This window comes from Microtus ochrogaster, chromosome 1 (genome assembly GCF_000317375.1).
Source record: "Microtus ochrogaster isolate Prairie Vole_2 chromosome 1, MicOch1.0, whole genome shotgun sequence".
NCBI classification, from domain to species: domain Eukaryota; kingdom Metazoa; phylum Chordata; class Mammalia; order Rodentia; family Cricetidae; genus Microtus; species Microtus ochrogaster.
In genome coordinates, this window is record NC_022009.1 from 124191969 (window position 1) to 124198274 (window position 6306).

The 6306-nt window shown below is 42.2% G+C and overlaps 1 protein-coding gene across 6 annotated transcripts in view; it reads right to left on the reverse strand.

The window, feature by feature from the left end:
* Mnd1 (meiotic nuclear divisions 1) overlaps window positions 1–6306 on the reverse strand; it is a 50373-nt gene that overhangs the window by 26839 nt on the left and 17228 nt on the right. The gene's annotated exons all lie outside the window — the stretch shown is intronic.

Genomic DNA, 6306 nt, shown 5'->3' on the forward strand with positions numbered 1-6306 from the left:
GTCACTACAGTCAGTCAGCACTATGTCACTACAGTCAGTCAGTACTATGTCACTACAGTCAGTCAGCACTATGTCACTACAGTCAGTCAGCACCACCTACCTCACTTGTTCCCACTGGAGCATCGAGAAGTCCTGCACATGTCACAAATCTGTTATCTGTTGCCAATTCTATAAATATTCTTTTAATTTGTTTTTTTGGGACAGGGTTTCTCTGTAGCTTTGGAGCCTGTCCTGGCATTTGCTCTGTAGACCAGGCTGGACTCGAACTCACAGAAATCCGCCTGCTCTGTCTCCCGAGTGCTGGGATTAAAGGTGTGCCCACCACAGCCCAGCCTCCTGCCAATTCTAGAAATGTTTAATTAGTTAAATAACTCAGGTATTTATCTCATTTAGCTTAGAAAGCACATGAATTCCATGTGGAAGCCATCCATACAGTAGATATGGAGAAAAGACTGACCATCTTCAGGGCTCACCTGACCCTCACACTCACCTGAGTCTGTGAGTAAATGAATAATCACGGACAATCCCCAACACCCAGTGTCTCCCCATCTTTTCCTGTAAGTTAAGAGAGTTTGGACTTGTTTGACTGGAGATGAGTGACCTCCGTGCCTCGGTCACACAGAGTCACAACCATCTAGAAAGTAACTGAGGACTGCATCAATTTAATTTGTAAGCTGAGAAGAAACTGACTTTTCACAATAAATCTAGAGGGAAACTGATGTTCAAATACCAGTCTTGCTTTAAATTCAGAAAGAATCTCTAGAAAGTTGATGGCTTCGCTGTTGGGACATCGCTGCTGCGCCTGTGCCAGCGGAGACCCCATCTGCTTCCTTTCACCTCCAGCACCAGCTCTGAGAGCACAGGTCTGGCCCTGCACAGCTGTGCCTCTCCAGGAGACACTATTTTCCTCTGTTAACAAAACACGCGGTAGCTTTCTCAGCCAAAACAAGCTTCAAGCTTTAAATTTAGCAACAAGATTGAGTTCTTCATAACAAAGATTGCAATTCATTTTTTTAAAAAAATACTCCATGTTTCAAGAAATCCTGAAGGACCTACCTGAAATAATCTTTAAATGTATACATCACTTTAATTCAGAAACAGGGGAATTCTCCAATTAAAACAATACATATGCAGTTTAAAACAGAAAATGTTTATAAAATAACTAGACTTTAGTCTTAAAGTTAATAATTACATAAAGCATCTGATAAGTTGGCAATATATTCACACATATATAATATGGACCAAGTACTCAAGGTACATGTCTATTAATAATCATTTACAGCTTAACTCATCCAATACTTCCCCAGTTCTAATAATCTTATACACACACACATATATATATTAGTATTTTAGATGCATCTTATTTTATTTATGTCTCTCAGTTGTGTGCAGATGCCCACAGAGGTCAGAAGAGGGTGTCGTGTCCCCGTCCAGTTGTGAGCCGCCAGATGAAGCATGTGCTAGGCAGGGGTCTCAGTCCTCAGAAGAGCAGCAAAGGCTCTTAACCACCAAGTTGGCTCTCCAGCCCCCAACCTAAGTATTTTAAACACGAACCACTACATTCATGACTTGTCACGTTAAGTATCTTGGTAATACAGGACAGTTTAAACAAGAGGATCAGGACACTTCTGAAGGCTGCTTGTTTCTGTGAGATTTCAGAAACTCACCCCAAAACCCATGGCAGCCACAGCTTTTGTCAGGCTGCCTTTGCCATCAGGCTTTGGGTTCTGTTTTGTTTTTAAGTTTTGCTTGTTTTGATCTATACAGCTATTAGAAGTAATATGCCCTGTGGAATTCAGTCAAGGCAGGCTTTGAGGGGAATGAGCTGAGATGTTTAGCCACCGTCTATGGAGCATGTGAGCCAGCAGGTCTCAAGCGGTGGCATGAATTAGTTGGTTACTGCTGCCACCTCCTCAGCTTCTAAATAGAACAGTGGGGGAATTCTGGCCCTCACACTCCGTGAGCACTAGGCAAGCACTCTGCCACTAGAAGATAGTTCAAAGAAGTTGCATTTATAAATTTCCCAGGTGATGCTGATCCTACTGGTTATGAATACTGATCTAAATAAAATTTTGTTTTCTCCAAATACCAAACCCAACTGAAGCACATATTAATCTATGAGAAAATACAATCTACATTCTGAGAGAAAGCAAATTACTACTATATGTTGTAGTATGAACTAGAAAAATATTTCAGTATCTCTGTATTTAGAAATCAAAAGTCCACACTTAAAAAAAATAAAAAAGATGATATTTTATATTTTCAAGGGGTATTTACTGCAAGATACCTTTGAAGACCATACTTTCTGATATATTTCTATTAAGTGAAATGAGAATCAATTATATACTATACTAAATCAATTTCCATATTTCATTAGTCTTATATTGGCTTCAATTACCGATATTTGGTGAATCTTCCCATCTTTATAGGTCATGTTTCTTTTCTTGTAGAGCTGAGACTTGAACCTAGACCTTTGAACATGCTAAATATGCACTCTACAGTTAAGACAGACCCCAAGTCCCATACTAGTTCTAACTATGCGCTCTACAGCTAAGACAGACCCCAAGTCCCACTCTACAGCTAAGACAGACCCCAAGTCCCATACTACTTCTTTCCATTATTAAAAATGTTGCCCATGTTGCGTATGAGTGGCCATGCATCTCCCAGCTGTGTGTGGAGGTCAGCCTACCATTCTGTGGGGTTGGTTCTCACACCCCACCTTCACACGGCTCACTTAGGCTTCCCCACACACATTACTCTCTTGTCTAGTTTTAGTAACACCAATGCGAACTATACAGCACTGCATTGTCTAGTTTCTGAGGGGTACAAATCTCACCTTACTGATCTCTTCCTCTTAAGAAAGGCAGCAGCTGAGCCCCGCCTATTGATGGTTCCTCCTCTCAGATACAGTCATGGTCCTTTATGAGCTGCTCTATTGCCAGAGTTAGAACGTATCTATAGAAACCTAGTGGGTGCCTCATCATGAACTCGCTACACAGATGGGCACTGACATTTTTACATGGACTTTCCTCACTCAAGGATATGTTGGCCATTGATTTATAAGTTCTGTACCCTAGGAAGTGCACTGTACTTCTTTGTTTCTTACTGAAGATTTAACTTTGCATTTGGTGCTACTAAGAGATAGGCAATGACCCCAACCAAAGTAACATTTGTAGTGAATTTAATTGTTAGAGGTTAGTCAAAATGTGAATGTGTAGCCTTGAAAATAAGAAAATCAACAAATTTCAAACTTGAAATTGCTCTGTATACAATCTAAAGTTAAGTGGGTTTAAAAATAATTATAATACAGGACAGTCATGGTTATAAATAAATAAATGTGAACACTGGAGAAATGATAAGCTCTTATATCTGAATTTGATTCCGTGCAATCATCTAAGTCTGAACCATACCCTTGGGTCAAAAACAGCTCAATTTAAAAACAAATGGAACTAACAGGATTAATTTTTAAGAAACTTCTATAAAATACAGAGCAGCTAGACATGTTATTAGTTCGGAAATACTAAAATTTACAAAATACTGCTAATCTTCTGGGGGGCAAAATGGGCCAAACAAATGAAGGCGTAAGTCACAAACAATGCCACAGCAGTTTGGAATTATGATTAATAGGGTAGTATTTATTTAAAGGGGAAAAAACTTACAGATCACCGTCAGCCCTCTGCACAACCAGGAAGGGAGTCTAGTCGCCGGCCGAGCAGGAAGTGAAGAGAGAGCGAGAAGGAAGTGGCCGCTTTTTTAAAGGGAGAGAGACCACGCCCCAATGGGCTGGTATCTCAGCGGCTATAGGCTGGAGGAGCGGAAGGACCTCCCGCAACAAACAAATTGAAATGAGGGTCAACTGGGAATCAGTGGCATGCGTGACTCTGCCACTCTGCCACCTCCTGGTGGTACAGCATCAGTCCAGTTCCTGTGGAGTGGAGCAGTGTCTGCTTTGGTATTTTTCAGGCGAGACTTCCTTCAAAATTACTCTCCTTTGCATGTAGAAGCTTCATGACAAGATTGAAAAGGATGACCCTGGACTAGCTCTTATAGCCCAGGCTGGCCTCAAACTCACAGAGATCCACCTGTCTCTGCCTCCCGAGTGCTGGGATTAAAGGCGTGTACCACCACCACCTGGCCCTCAATAAACTTCTAACTTTATGTGACCACATAACAAAAAGTCTGCATCTCTTCTTCCTAAGCTCGTCATTATCTATCAACTGAAGGTCTATAGTCTATCAGCGTTAGTATTTGCTTGATTAACAGCACAGCCAGATAGTCAAAATGCATAGGATCAGATCTTCCTTTGCCATCTCCCACACTGTCACTGGGCGAGTTATTGAACAGTGGCCCCTCAGCTTCCTCACCTGTACACCACAGTTAACATCAACACTGATGCCTCATGCAGGCGTGAGAACATCCTCAGCTCCTCTCCACACACTCCACCTGCATCCAAGCCAGTGGTTCTCAACCTGTGGGTCAAGACCCCTTTGGGGTAGCATATCAAATATTATAACTCATAGGAGTAGCAAATTGCAGTTATGAAGCAGTAATGAAATAATTTCAAGGTTGGAGGTCAGCACTGTTAGCATTTGGGCATTTCAACTGCCCTGCCCTGAGGGACAGATCGACAGCAGGACACACCACTGTCAGCCACCAAGAGCCAACACTGTGGCTACTGCCACCATGAGTCAAGAACTTTCCCTATGCACATGCACTATAGCCTTCTCTCCCAGCGCCCACGCAGAGGCCACCTCTGCCTCTACCCCTAAGAGACCTCTCATACGGCATCTGTTACACTGTACGACTTTGTGGAGCCCTTTGGCTCCACCTGGTGCCCCTTGTCTCCAACCCAAGGTGCCCTCCATCCTTAAACCATTACAATCACATGGAGCTGTATGAAAGGTTTGCAGCATGAGGAGGGTTGAGAACCACTGGTTCTAAACCTACCCTACTTTCAGCTCAAAAGAACAGTTTCTAAAAATGCTGTGTTAACTATACATATCTATAAAAGCCTTGACTTTGGGTGTGAGATTGTTGAGAGTCTGACCACCGTCACTTGGTGAAAGGAGAGAACTGACCCCTGTGCTGTTTTCTCATTTCCATACATGCACTGAGGCGTGCATACACACGCCGCTACATATACAAATAAATAAACAAGCAAACAAATAGATAGATAGAATTTAAAGAAAAATTTAGGAGCCTTGCCTTTGTCTTAAACTGTATAACAGAATTCACAGCAAAGCTTACCATTAAGCATTATACTGGTAACTTTTATAGTTTCTTGTTAATCATTTCCAAGTAAGTTAGATAACTACACTTGATCAAGGAAACTACGAATTCTCTAGGCATAGACCACTTAGTTTCTATTCAGAGAATGCACAACAGTGTGCGGCCACAGCAACACACGGTAAATCTATGAAGGTTGATATATGCCACACACGGCTGACTGTGTCATCTTACAAAAAGTTGACGTTAAAACAAATTATAACCATGAGTCCTGCAGACCATCTTCAATGGTGATCAACACATCCAACCAAAAGGCAAGGGAGAAAAATATATTTCCTGATTTAATTTTCAATTTTACTATAAGAATGTCCGTCCTCGAGAGACATGTTCCTGCACGTAATCGGAATCACCAGCAAAAAAGGAATGACATTAAAAGAAAGGAAATTAAGAGTCGCCCCACCCCACAGCCCCAAGCCAATCTGGAAATCATTAACAAGAAGCTCAAAGGAAGCTGACATTCTACTTTGGCAATCAGTAGAACACAGCCTGAGTGCGGCCCACCAGCAGTGCCCGCCAGCCATGCCCAGCCCTGTGTCTGTGTGAACCCTCAGCACCAGCAGGTCCTCACTCACTACACTTCCCTGCAGGGAAATCACTTCCAGCACAGGTCTTTTAGAGCATGAACACTGACTTCTACTTTTCAGCAAAATACAAGTCCTCAACTACTTGCTCTGTGAATAAGTTCACAGTCTACACTCTGGGTGAGCCATCACTTCTCTGAGTGTGTGGCCACCACATGCAGAAACCCTAGAGGACCAGGAACCTGACCTTTCATCTTCACCACAACCCAGAAAAGTTGAGCAACCTCTTTTGTGAACTGGCCAAGCAAGTCTCTAAAAAACTTGCAAACTTCTCCAACTGCTCAAGAAAAACAAAAACAAACAAACAAACAAAAAACAAAACAAAACCCTTGTTCTGACTTTTAGAGAAGGAGGCACAGGACCTATGCATACATGTCAGCATGCCCTAACTCCTGATTCACACAGGACCTATGCATACATGTCAGCATGTCCTAACTCC